Source organism: Phocoena phocoena, chromosome 8 (assembly GCF_963924675.1).
Source record: "Phocoena phocoena chromosome 8, mPhoPho1.1, whole genome shotgun sequence".
NCBI lineage: Eukaryota > Metazoa > Chordata > Mammalia > Artiodactyla > Phocoenidae > Phocoena > Phocoena phocoena.
The window spans coordinates 79877231-79891857 of NC_089226.1; the positions used below are offsets into that span (position 1 = coordinate 79877231).

At 41.1% G+C, this 14627-nt stretch overlaps 1 protein-coding gene across 2 annotated transcripts in view; it reads right to left on the reverse strand.

Moving 5' to 3' along the window:
• BDNF (brain derived neurotrophic factor) overlaps window positions 1-14627 on the reverse strand; it is a 35539-nt gene that overhangs the window by 3248 nt on the left and 17664 nt on the right. The gene's annotated exons all lie outside the window — the stretch shown is intronic.

The following is a 14627-nucleotide window of genomic DNA, read 5'->3' on the forward strand; positions in this document are numbered from 1 at the left end:
TGGAGTACACAGTCTCAGATTAGGAGGACACACTGGTTTGAATAAAACACAGATATCCAGTCTGCTAATACCTGAACTTTTGTGAAGGTTCTGGATTCCACAGCGTCAAAGAAATGGATCCTCCAAGGAGATTTCTATTCCTGGCAGCTGTATTTACACCACTGAGTGAAAATTCTTTCTCCTAGTGTTTCCAGTCCAAATTAAAACCACCCAAGGGGCACCTCAAATGCAGGCCAATGAAAAAAGGCAAATTTAGAATATTTTACTCCTCCCCTCTATCACACTGGTAGACATTTGCTGTGATTAGCTATCTTTTAATGCCATACTTCGTGAAATCTAAGATACTATCCTTCTAAAGTACATCATTTTAGGTACCACTAGGATATAAAAAACGCAGCCAGTTAAACTATTGCTTTCTTTATCACTTAGAATGGAAGAGAGTTCTTTTAGACTTATTTAGACATATTTTATCATAGATAACTTCTGTGCCTATGTAAAAAAGAAAGCAAAAGAAAGCAAAATAAGCAAGATAAATTGGTTAAGGCAATGGTAACTATGTTGCAACTGCTACAGAGCCAACGACGATAAAATGACATTGACTGTAAGACACAACCCAATTTCAGAGATGTTAAAAAAATGAATAAGAAAATGTGCATCTCAGGATTAATGAAAAAGTTTAGTATTTACTAAGTGCCCACACTCACTGCTTAAAATGGCCCAAGGTACTGAGGCATCTTAAACTACAGAGTTGGAAAATTATTTTATCATCATTATCGTAGTAATGAGCCTTTTAATGATCCTTTTTTCTATACTTGGACTTAAAGAAGTTGACCCTGTAAAGTTACTGCTTTTCACTTGTCGCATTTATCTTTCTATTAATAACTTTTCGGTTATAAAAGTAGTTAGCACTTTAAGCATCATTTTCTCATCAGTTCCACAAGCAAATTTTTCAAAGGAACAAATGGCATCTGAGTAAATATTACTTGGCTTTCATCCTGAAGCCCAAACATGGGCAACCCTCAAAGCAGAACATCTGCAGACATTCAGTAATTAAACTACCTGGTGATAAAGCCCAACCCCAAGCCACGGCCCCACCCAACTGAGTGACTTTCTTCAGTGCTAACTGCCTACTGGCTTATAAGGCCAATACTTTTTGTTGGAACAATGTCACTTCCTAACTTTTCTGTTTCTGACAATGGTTTCTTTTTTTTTTTTACATCTTTATTGGAGTATAATTGCTTTACAATGGTGTGTTAGTTTCTGCTTTATAACAAAGTGCATCAGTTATACATATACATATGTTCCCTTATCTCTTCCCTCTTGCGTCTCCCTCCCTCCCACCCTCCCTATTACACCCCTCCAGGCAGTCACAAAGCACCGAACTGATCTCCCTGTGCTATGCGGCTGCTTCCCACTAGCTATCTACCTTACGTTTGGTAGTGTATATGTGTCCATGCCTCTCTCTCGCTTTGTCACAGCTTACCCTTGACAATGGTTTCTTGATACTTTGGACCACCCAGGCTGCAGGATAGAAATCTTGGAATCAATTCTGCCAATGTATTTCTTGTAGAGCTTTTAAATCCAGTCAGTGAAGAAGTCCTGCTCATTTTTCCTTTAAAATACTTCTCCTGTCCATCCTGTTTCTCCATTCCACTGCCGCTGTCTCGGCTCAGCCCTTGCCATCTCATTTTGACTATAATGCCCCCAGCGCTGCCCACCTCCCCCCGCCCCCCCGCCCAATGTACATGACATCCTTTCTGCTCCATTTAACTCTGATGACCTGACTAACCTCTCATCCTATGCTCCTGTACAAAGACTTGCGATGACTTTTTTATTCCACCAGATCAAATCTAACCTCTTTTACCCGGTATTCAACACCCTCCAAAATCTGGCGTCACCTTACTTAGCTAACTTTCTCATGTCAACTCAGTGCTTCATCACCTCTCCTCTGAGCAGGCCAGAGTCCTTGGAGCCCCAAATATATCAGTGCCTGTAAATGACTTGTTCCTTTCCTCTGGAAAATTCTCTTTTCTCTATCTGACTAAATCTTGCTTATCCTTCATGACCCAGTTCAACCATCAAATCACACATGCCACCTTGTTTACTCCAGCACACACTGCCCTCCTTCGCCTCTAAAATTCCACATAACATCTCATTTAGTACTTCATTCCCTACTCACTGGTTAATTGGTAACAGTGCTTGCTAATTATGGTCAGTCTTCAATTGGACGATAAGCTCTCTGGACCATGGGTGATTCCCCCATAATGCTTAACACAGAATAATGTAGTAGTAGACTCAGTCAAAACTTACTGATGGGTTTATTAAACCATGAGAAAACAGTGCTGATACCATTTTCACAAGAAGCCTTTCCATATGGCAAGCACCAGTGAGCTCACTGAAATTATTAGGTCAAGTACAGGCTGTACTAAACCCAAATTACAAGCTCTAAAGTATTTGATAGATGGTAATTATCAGCCATGAGGAATCTCTTGAGTTTCTCTAATAGGGTATAACTTACCTTGAGTAATAATTTTTTAAAAGCAAATAACACTACAACACACTAACTGCCCCTACGACTTCCTTTGTTGCTCTGTTTCTAATAGAAGACTTGGAAAGGGGGCAGTAATAATAATTATAGCAAAATTTGGAACTTTCAGTCTTTTAATGTTCTTTGTCCTATTTACCTCTTCAATGAGTAATTTTACACACTGTATTAGGAAATCATGAAAGGTTAAGAACCTCCGTGACAATTTTCTTATATGACAGTTTCTTCAGGTGAGTGTTACACAAGAGATAAAGAGGCTATGCGAGATCTCTAAGTAGCTTGTTAGTCTATGTATCTATTTATACATTACAAAATTCACTGCTGTTAATTCTGTTCCAAGCCTTACAACAATCAACTCAACCACATGTATAAAACGCTAGGAAGGTTGTTTTTAGCCCCATTCTCAAAAAATTAAATATAGTGCACAGAGCTAAAAAGAAAATCAACGAAATAGAAATAAGGTTTACTTTTAAGCATGACTCACAAGTCTTAAACATTCAACCAAATGAATATCCATGACAGCAGGCTGTAGTAATAACTTATATTTGTCTAAAAGACTGCAGAACATTCACAAGCATCATCTAATTTGATTGCCACAAGGAGAGAGGACAGGTATTATTATCCACATGATACAGATGAGACAATTATTGTTCAGATATCATAAAGCTAAAAGGTTCCCTGTCTCACTGTCCACATTTTTACCATCAGGCCATGTCCTAAATATATATTTTTTTAATTTAAAATACTTAACCACAGGGAGGAGAGAAGTGATGCTATGAACGGTGGTCAGAGAAGAAGCTTATAAAGTATGGACACAGTTTTCTGCAGTTGTGTGTATCTTAGAGCCCAGGTTTCTAAAGGCAGCACCATTAAGATGATATTCTGACCTTCAAGACCCTTCAACTTTATGGCTTGATTGCTTCAGCAGATGGAATTTCAGACAATTCAGTCCTCCTCTAAAAGAAAGCTTTGCAAAACTTTAGGTATGTTAGAGCCAAGTTTCCATGGCCAGAGCTAAGAAGGGGAACCAAACAATAATATGGATAATTTGGGCATACAGGCGGAAAAATACAAGGCTTTGTTTTTTCCCAGTCCCTTTGGGTTTTGTCTATGAGCATGTAGTCAAAGGAAACACAGTTTAAAGATGTAGTTGCTCATGTTAGACAGTCCTATAAGCAACAGGGATAATGCAAAATTATCAATTAATATTTAATTCCTAACATACCTGATGCAAAAATCTATTAAGAGCCCAATTTAATGAAATCTTGCAAGTCTAGGCTTATTTTTGGTGGTTCATTCATCAGACATGGATCTGTTTTCAAGCCTTCCAGTCTAGGAGGGAGGTAGGACATATATGTAAAGTAACTAAAATATAAAGGTAGAAATGACCCAGAAAAGTATAGGTACAATTCTATAAAGAGAAAGAGGCTACTTCCACTTAGAGAAAGAAGAATGCTTTGTGAAGACCATAGCAAAGGATAGAAAGGATTTTAATGTATCCAGAAAAGACCGCAGTGGATGGACGGCAGCTGGGTTAAAGGCACGGAGTACATTTCTGGACAGAAGAGTTCTAGAATAGTGAGGAATAAGAGTGAATGATTGTTAAGTTTTGAAAGGCTCTGAGGGTGATGCCGAAGAGTCTGGACCCTGCTGTACAGGCACGGAAGAATCAACGAGAGTTTCTGAGTGGGAGGAATGCTTCAAGAAGCCCAGTTTATCACAATGTGTAGGAGAACCTGAAAGAATGATACATTGGAAGAGACAAGTCAATTAATTGATTTTATTCTTAGCGGCTGTTGAGATTTGAAAGTAAATACTAAGGGGTTACGTAAGTGTGGAGTTGGGGTTAAGGGGCCTGGACATAATTTTTAACTTATTCTATGTATGTATGTATGTATGTATTTTTAGGCTTAATTAAGTTGCCGAAAGCAAAGGGTTTAGAGAGAAGTGTGCAGAGCTGGGTGGTAACCATGAGCCATGTCTGTCTGGGCCAAAGGAACAGAACGGAGGGAGGCGGAGGGAAGGCGGGCATATAAACTCTCATTCCAATTATGATGACACTGAACTTGGATTCTACTGCTCAGCACTTTTAATTCAAAGATCTCCAAACGCTTTGCAAATATTAAGTAATTAAGACTCATAGGACCCTAGAGGTGCAGGTAACTATAATTATCCCCATGTCATACAGCAGGAAAGAGAACCAAAGTTTTTAATCAACTCATCCACTTCCCCTGGTTCCCCTGAAAGAACAAGGTCAGAACCTCAGATTCCAAAGGAAAACTAGGCCTTCACCTACAGGGACTAGTTTCTTCCATCCCTCTGCATTATTTCTGTATTGTTTTCCCATTAGGTATATATTGTTTAGCCAAGAAGACTTAAAAGAGAAACACCTCACATCCCTCAAAGAAAATAATGGGTAGTTGGAATTCACAAATACAACGGAGGGAAAAAAAGCTCACGATCATTACAGATGCTCACCTACTCACCTGAAAGACCAATCAACTGAAACTAATAAATATTTTAGTAAATGATATCTGATAATGCATATGTTCCAGAGCTTTGAAGGAAGTTCCTTTAAAAATGCAGTTTTCAACCATAACATAGTTTATGTCCAAGAGTATCTGATTACACTTCTTATAAAACACAGTCCTTCATACTACTCTCTGATCCCTGAGTACGCTCATGGTGTTGGGTGACACTTGGAGACATTACTTAGCCTAAGAACGCCAGAGAAATTGCTGGTTCTTAGTTCAAACCTGGAGTGACACATACATGCAAGTACCATGAAAAAAAGGTGTATTTCCCTGAATCATAAATTTGATAGACAAAATTACATACATCTTTGATAGAAAGCCCTAGAGCTCTGGCCCTCTATTCACTCCTTCTATTCCCCCCCACATATCTGAAAAAGGATTTTTTCTATTGGTTGGAGACTTACCTTATCCAGGAGTAAAACCAGACCGTAATCTCCATTAGGAGAGGGATTGGGCATTCTCTGAATTACCACAATTCGTACAGTACCTTGCACAAACTAGGTTCCCCCACACATTAAATGACTCAGTTCCCCTCTGTACTGGTAATATTTGCCTAGTATTTAGGGAGGTGCAATGAAAGTAAGAGCAGTAAGTCTTAAAGTGAGCTATAATGATGGAATGAATTTTGGAATAAGAGATAGGAAATGCCTGGCACAAGGACCAGGCCTGGGCAAAGAACACACTCCACCTGGCATTCCAACCCCAGGCACAGCTGCCACCATGCAAAGGTCTACAAGTGCTTCCATCATTACTGCTCTGGGAAACCTGCTGTTCTACGGGAACCAAGGCAGCGTCCCAGAAAGCCAGAGGCACCCAGAGCTGGCAGTCTTATCCATTTATCCATGCTCTGCCTCCTTCCTCCACCTCCTCTACACAGAGAAATACTGCCCCAACAGTGTACATCTCTAGTCCCTCCTAACGAGGTCTCAAGCATACACAGGTCACTTGCCCATCAAATAAGGAGACTGTCTAGAAATGCTTTTTAAAGTATTGTTTTAAACTGCCAGTTGTTAGATTACAAGAACGAAATGGCAGTTAACATTCAATTGAAAAACCTAACCTCTTTAATTAGGATTCTGTTTTGTTTAGAATTTCAGGTGGAATTTGTCAAAATGAACTAAAGTTCATATTTAACAATGTTCTGACTATTAAATTGCCAAAAAGCAAGGTATTATTTATTAAATTTCCACACAGGGTAGACAGTAACATTAATTAAGAAGACACTGTCTACCTGGTTCTGTGAAGTTTCAGTGACCCACTGCGTAAGGAAGGGCCTGAAAAAATTATCAAGTATCCATCACATTTAATGCTAGGTGTTGATCTCTACAAGTCCTGTGAAATCATGGGGAAAAATTTCCCGTAAAGGGAAAATGACTCTGGAAATAATAAATAAGGAGATATAAACATCATTGTAACACAGGCATTTAAGTTACATTTAAACATATGGACTTTGAATTTATAGAAAAAAATTAAGTACAAAATTCATTTCATGCAACCTAAATCTCCAACTTCAGATAATTTTTTGAGTGTTACATCTATAAATTAAGTGTATTAATGCAATTCCAATTTGTTACTAAGAATACTACAACAGAAGGAGAAACTTGTGGAGCCTGAAACAAGTTTTAGGAAATGTAGGTATGTGATAAATGTCCATGGATGGAAATTAAATGAAGCCTTGCTTCTCAAAGTGGGATCCATGGGCCAGTAGCATTAGCAAAACCTGCGAGCTAATAAGAAAAGCAGAATCTCAGCTTCCCCTCCTCCAAACCATCACAGCATCCACTCAATCAGAATCTGCATTTCAACAAGACTCATAAACTTCAAGGTGATTCATACACTTATTAAAGTTCACAAGCACCGGACTAAGTGATAAAACCAAATGGCGGTTAGCATTCAATTAAAAAGCGGTGTCTACTTAAGACACGGAAACGGCAGGGTTAACATCAACTTAAGTAACCTCCTTGGTTCAACTTGTTTTATTGGGACATTTATTATGTGGCAAAATAGTTCTGCTTTTGAAATGTTAAGTAAAATCTGGGTTCCCTTTATGTCAACTGGCTTTTCCACTGTTGTGTTCATACCATAAAGTGCAGGATACCTATAAATGTGACAGGCTGAATGAGAATTTATAGAGTACTACTGATCTAAATCTGGACTTCCACTCAATCACTAAATTTTATCTCAATGCTACAAGGCAAGTACAAGCATAACTGGCCTCCCTGATCATTAGAACCCTAACATCACTCACTTGACCAGAATGATACTGGAAATGACGTGATCAGTTAGAGCAGCTGGTAGATTTCCAGGCACATTAATAGTACTTTCAGCCGGATGTCTCTGATCCTCCCGAGTTCTTTCTGTTGTGAAAGGGTGAAACAGAGGCAGAAAGAACTGACTCACCCACTTAATGGAGATTTCTTATTTCTACGCTTGTTCTAAAACTAACAGATCGAGCTACCTCCTACCAAGTACTATGAAATTAAAACAGAAAACAAAAAACTCACAAAATAAAACAGCAATGGGGAAATTCCCTGGTGGTCCAGCGGTTAGGACTCCACGCTTTCACTGCTGAGGACCCGGATTCGATCCCTGGTCTCGGGGAACTAAGATCCTGCAAGCCCCCCCCGGCACGGCCAAAAGAAACAAAAACAAAAACAAAACAAAACAAACAAAAAACAACAACAGAAGCAAACAACCAAACCCTAAAGTATATTAGGGTACGTACCAAGCATCAAAATCCCCTCTCCAACCCAAATCTGTCTCTATTTCAATAAGGTACCCAGCAGCAACTCGATTTCTCAGTTGAATTCTAACATCTGGGATCATTTGCTTCAAGACTGAAGCACCCAAAATGGTTTTAAAAAAATGTTAGATTTCCAAAGAAAAGTAAAAACTTTGAGTTGAACAACATTATCAGGGAGTCGATGGGGTAGGGTAATTTCATAAACAGAACTGCTAGAGACTGGTCCACTCTTTAGGCTTTTTACAAAGGACTAAAAAAGATGGCTAGTTTCCAAATCCCAAGAAGTCACCAAGTTCACCAGTACAAATGCAAGTGACTCACACTGGGAACCCTGATATCGCGGCTGTTACATCGTTGGCAAATGGGTGGGAGAGATGAGGCTGAGATGCCACAAAACCCTATTTTCCCAGGCAGTATCCACCTTGAGCCCCACCCGGTACAGATGTCAACAAAGCTAAGGGACTGCCTCTCCAGATCACAAACAAGGTGCACCTACTGACCGGGGCTGTTGTGAAAGCACAGTAGAACATGGTCTTCCAAGTTCCTGGATCCAGGAAGGAGCATGTTCTGTCTAAAAAAAGATGCAAGGGTGACACAACTGCATTCTTTGTCCCTAAGGGGAGAACATGCACTAATTCCAACCAGAGGATAAAGAAAATCCACCTTTAAGAAGTCGGCCACAATGTGGAGACTGGGAATATGCCAGAACAATTACAATCGGAAAAAAAAAAAAAGGCAAAGGAAGAAAGTTAAGACCCGTCTGTCCTATTTCAGTCTCTTTTTTCAGAACCGGCAACGTCAGATCGACAGGTTGCTTTCAGAGTGCTGCTGGACACTCTTGAGTTCCTGCCAGGAGGTGCCGTGGGGATTCTGACAGCTGTGAGCCAACACCCACCAGACCCCCTCCCCATACAAACACACTCTTAATGGACCCCAAAGCTGTGGTAGAGGTATACCTTTCTCAGTGTTTCCACAGATGGTGCTCCTGAAAATTTCCATAGCCAACGTATGCCTGTGGTTAGTTAGTTATCTGAGCAATTTCCATAAAGAAAGAATATCTGTACATAATTAGACCCATCTTAGGTCCAAACTGGAAGACTTCAATGTCACTAAGTCAGAAGGAGTACACAGAGAATGGGATGGGTAATTCTCACCTGATGAAGAGACCTCTCTCTAGATTAGACCCTATCCTCAGAAGTAAACACACAACTTTAATTTATAGAAAAGCAACAGAGGTGAAAACAGGTGGGGGAAGAACCTGAACGGAGGATAAGTTGCCTCTAGAATCAAAAGAATAACATTCCTTTAAAAGCTACTACCGAGAAATACTAGGGGAAAGATAAAATTAGCAAGAGAAGGCTAGCAGCTCTGTTGCTCACCTTTATGAGACCATTTTCAGGAATCGGTTTGTTAAATTCCACTGAAGCACAAAGGCACACACCACAGCCCTTCTTCTGGGATGCACCGTCATACCATACAGAAGCGTGTGGGTAGAGGCCAAACATGTGTGGACACGCAACCCTTTCTGTAGCAACGCAGTGTTCTGCGCGTTCTCTAGGATTAACCTTCTCCACACGTGGAGAAAACTGGTGGTTCCACACATCGAGCTGTCCTTCAGGTTATTTTTGCATCCAACTCTATAATTTCTTTTAATTGCTTATTGTAAAACACAGGAAAGTGCTCATTATTTGTAACTTAATGCGGGAGCAAAACTAATTGCGTTCCCCCGCCCACTGCCCTACCCCAGCCCTCAACTCTTCTGTGTGTCACCGTTCATCTGAACAGCACAAGGAAGCCGGTTCCTGGGCCCTGTACATAATGAGCCAGGTGGACCCTATTCCAGAAACTGGCTGTGCTCCAGAGCTACTATAAAATACAAGGAAAATATTAACATCTCAGATGACAAAAGATCCATATGGCTGGTCAGAAAATATCTACATCATAGAACGTACCTATATGGAAACATTCAATTCTGTGGTTTCGTGAGTATCAGGACTGTGAGAATGTTTGTTTGGCTCCAACCCTTTTCGCTCAACATTGATTCCTACAGAAGTCATGCAAACTCTAACATCAAAACATTTAATCTAAACAAGGGGATGAGGGCTGTGTTTCTACATAGTACCATAAATAAATACAGTATTGGTAGTGGTGTATATGGGGGGGTGAGTTTTGGAAGATGCTCTAGGGAGCTGGTTAAATAAGTAATATCAAACTTCTCTTCATATTAAAAAGTGATTTAAAATAACAGCTAACATTTACTAGCTATGAGGTAAATAATCTAATTATTGACAGTTTACAGCTGAGAAAACTGAGGCTCAGAGAGATTTTGTAAATTGCCTAAGACCATATGCCTGGCATGTGGTGGAAATGGAAATTTGAACCTGGGCTAGCTTGCATGCTTCTTTCCATATGGGGTCAGATGTGAATGTGGTGTCATATTTTGAGGGAGGTCTATTCCACCAACTTCTTATTTATTTAAGCAAAGCCGCATGTGATCATTCCTGATAAGTAGTTTGTTTACACGCTAATTCCACAGAGGTTGAACATAATCTTAATGTTTCTTCTTCACTACCCTCTTCCCAATATTGAATTATTCCCTCAAGGTACCAACCATACATGCGTACTTAATAGGGCACAGTGTCAAAACTTTGCAGGAAGGTAATTTGTTTGAAATGGCAGGACATTTTCCCCTGAGATTTCTTCGGGCACTGGAACAAAACCACATGCTTTCCAGACCAGGAACTATAACTGCCAAATATATGTGTCAACTCCACTTGAGTAAGAATGCAGTAAGTCCCCTACATATGAACCTTCAAGTTGCGAACTTTCAAAGATGCAAACGTGCATTCACACGTCCAATCACATAAGTTAGTTGATGTGTCTGGCGTACATTGTCACGTGCGTGCACCCCCTACAAGTGGTTGTGCTTTTGTGTACTTTACAGGACTGTTGCTGTGCAACACGAGGCACTTACTAATGAAGACCTGATGGAACAGGAGGCCCAGAGGAAGGACGAAGAGAGACAAGAAGAAGAAGAAGTAACTGAAGAACCAAAGAGATTCATGCCTCAGGAAATGGCAAGGGGATTTTCTTTATCTGAGGAGGCACTGTTAGCTTTTGAGGCACAGGACCCGAACGTAGAACAGTACACGAAGGTTGCAGCAGCCCGTTCAGAATGCAATCCGGTGCTACCGTGTCATCTATCATGAGAAAAAAAGAGCTACTACCCAGACATCACTGGATCGTTTTTTCAAGAGGGTAGATAGAATTGAATCCAGCGAGGAACCAGAACCTGTGCCATCAACGTCAGGCGTGAGTGAAATTGCAGCTTGCCCTCCGTCTCCTATTGCTGAGGATCCCTCAGCTCTACCATCTCCCACCTCTTCTCCCTCCTCCAGTCAGTAACTCTCTTCTTGCCTCTTCACTCGATGCCAGCCCCTGGATGCCGGCTGTTGTACTGGACTACTGTACTTTTCAAGGTACTGTGCTGTAAGATTAAAAATGTTTTATTTTTTGTGTTTGTTTTCTATGTATTATTTGTGTAAAAAGTATTAAAACCTACTACAGTACAGTACTAGATAGCCGGTGGTGTTAGTTGGGTACCTAGGCTAACTTTGTTAGATTACGAACAAATTGGACTTATGAATGCGCTCTCAGAACGGAACTCATTCGTTTATAGGGGACTTACTGTAATTTCAATCAAGACCCAAGTGCCCATGTGTCTTAAAAAAAAAAACAACCCCAAAAACACTTCTGACATAAAAACCTTTCTTTTCAGTATCTCAACCTAATCCCCTCCAAGTCTGGAGCCTGATAGCCTAGGTTACCCCACTTCTGACCCATGAGGTTTGTCCTGTTACTCAAGAAAAAGAGCTGAGGGGCTGAGATGGGAGTGAAAAGTATGGCAAGACAGTGTCAAATATATTCCTGGGGAGCAGTTCAGACACCTAGTTAGGACCACAAAGACAGGAGAACAGGTGGCCCAGCATGGACAGAGCAGCGGACTGTGCAAATAGAAGCCATTGAGTCAAAAAAGCCAAAGGAACAAGGGTGATGGAGCTCAGATCTCACGCACGTTCTCTGCCACCAAACTGATACCCAGAGGCCCTCCGTGTGAACGACTAAGGCAAAATGGACCCCACAGCTACACGGAGCTGATGCAGAACATATCCCTGGGATGACATCCTGAATGTGTGTGGTGGGTTAGATGATAGCATAAAAGAACACCACGCTTCTGGCCTCAGTCAGCCCTCGGCAGAGAGCAGCCTTCAAGAAGCAGCTGCGAGGAGCCTGACAACAGAACTGGAAATGCCTGTTGTGAAGCCTTGACAGGTATTAACAAAAGAAAATGTGTACCTGCATTTGTCAGTGGTGTGTCAGCTAGCTTCTGGCAGTCCACCCTTATGCCCAGGAATTATTTTGTGTTTCTTGTGTAGGGCAGATACAGTCATCAATTAAATCCCCAAGTGCAACTAGTCCATATAGGAGAGAGGAGTAGCTTCCCCCCACCCTTTTTTTTTTTTTTTTTGCAGTACGCGGGCCTCTCACTGTTGTGGCCTCTCCTGTTGCGGAGCACAGGCTCCGGACGCACAGGCTCAGCGGCCATGGCTCACGGGCCTAACCGCTCTGCGGCATGTGGGATCTTCCCGGACCAGGGCACTAACCCGTGTCCCCTGCATCGGCCGGCGGACTCTCAACCACTGCGCCACCAGGGAAGCCCTGGCTTTCCTCTTTTAAGTGGCCCCTTCAAAAATTCTATGAAAGAGAAGAATGTTCGTTTGGATGGAATGACCATTCGGCCAGGCTCATTTAGCACACTTCTCTGTGCAGTGGAATTAAAGTGAGTTTTTTCTGAACGGAGCACACTGTCCTCAGAGAAGAATAAGACGGAGAATCAATCTCACCAGTGGGAATGGCAGAGTCGTGCGAGGATGATGTGTAATATATGGTCTTCAACATGTGGAGATGTTATCTAGGCTATAAATCTTATGTTCTCACAGGATGCCCTATTTGTAACATGCAAGAAACTACCCGACAACTTTAATGGGGAAGTCTAGCAATATTGCAACATTGTATCCCATAGTTTTACTTTACCTTATAAAGCACTAATTATTTAATTACAAACCTTATAAAGCACTAATTATTTAATTACAAAATTATCTCTCAAAAGAGCACCCCCTTGGGTATGAAAGCTCCAAATGTACCAAGACTTCCTCTGTGGTTTGGGATCTCTCTCTTGAACTCAGTCCCTAGAAATAAGGTTAGCAGCTGGGAAACAAGCATTGAAAGCCTGGTACGCAGGGCGCTGCAGTGGGACAATTTCCTTTTCTATTCCAGTAAACACTGTTGTGCTCTTTAGACCCAGTATTGCTCGCTGGGTGAATAATGAATGCATGCTCAACTTTCCACTGCAGGAAATTCTGCAAGTGGCAATGTGGGTCCATTCCATGTGTGTCACTAGAGCTGGCGTAAGCCCACGCCATGGTGAGGCATTATTTCCATTGGAACTGATGCCTGCACCAGCTCTCGGAACTGGGCAGTATTCCCACTGCAAACCAGGGGACACGGAAGAGACTGAGACCTCACTTAGAAGGTCGCCTCCCGTTTCTCATCTTTCAGACTGACATGCACTCTGTTGGTGAGGCTGTAGTGAAACAGGCATTCTCATTTACTGATGCTGGGTGTACAAACAGTTCAAGACCTTTTTGCAGGACAATAAGGCAATACCTATCAAAATTTTAAATGAATTTTCCTGCTAATCCAGCAATTCCACTTCTGAGAATAAATGTACAGCAATAGGTAGGTGCATACGTACAAAATGATGCATACACAAGGTTATTAATTGCAACAAGGCATAGAATAGCAAAAATACTAGAAGGAGTCCCATTTCTAGCTAAAGGAAAGTATATAAACTATAGTGCATGCTTACAATGAATTTGTGCAACTGTAAACAAGTTAGCTCCCATACACTGAAATGGAAAGCTCTCTGAAATATATTGGTAAGTGATAAAAGCAAGATACAAATCAGCAGATGTATACATATACATACTATCTTTTAAAACTGGGGGAATATAATAATATTCATATTTACTGTATTTTCATAAAACACACTGCATTCACATGAGACGAATACAAACGACCACCCACAGATGGTATGTGTCGGGTGGGGATACAGGTGGGCATGGCACAGGTGGGGCAGGAATTCTCAATGTAGCCTCTTTTTTTTAATATATATCTTTGTCGGAGTATAATTGCTTCACAATGGTGTGTTAGTTTCTGCTGTACAACAAAGTGAATCAGCTCTATGTATACATGTATCCCCATATCTCCTCCCTCTTAAGCCTCCCTCCCACCCTCCCTATCCCACCCCTCTAGGTGGTCACAAAGCATAAAGCTGATCTCCCTGTGCTATGCCACTGCTTCCCACTAGCTATCTATTTTACATCTGCTAGTGTATATATGTCAATGCTACTCTCTCACTTCGTCCCAGTTTTCCCTCCCCCCTCTGTGTCCTCAAGTCTGTTCTCTATGTCTGCATCTTTATTCCTGCCCTGTCACTAGGTTCATCAGTACCGTTTTTTTTTAGATTCCATATATGTGCATTAGCATATGGTATTAGTTTTTCTTTCTGACTTAACTTCACTCTGTATGACACACCCTAGGTCTATCCACCTCATTACAAATAACTCAATTTTGTTCCTTTTTATGGCTGAGTCATATTCCATTTTATATATGTACCACATCTTCTTTATCCATTCATCTGTCGATGGACACTTAGGTTGCTTCCATGTCCTGGTTACTGTAA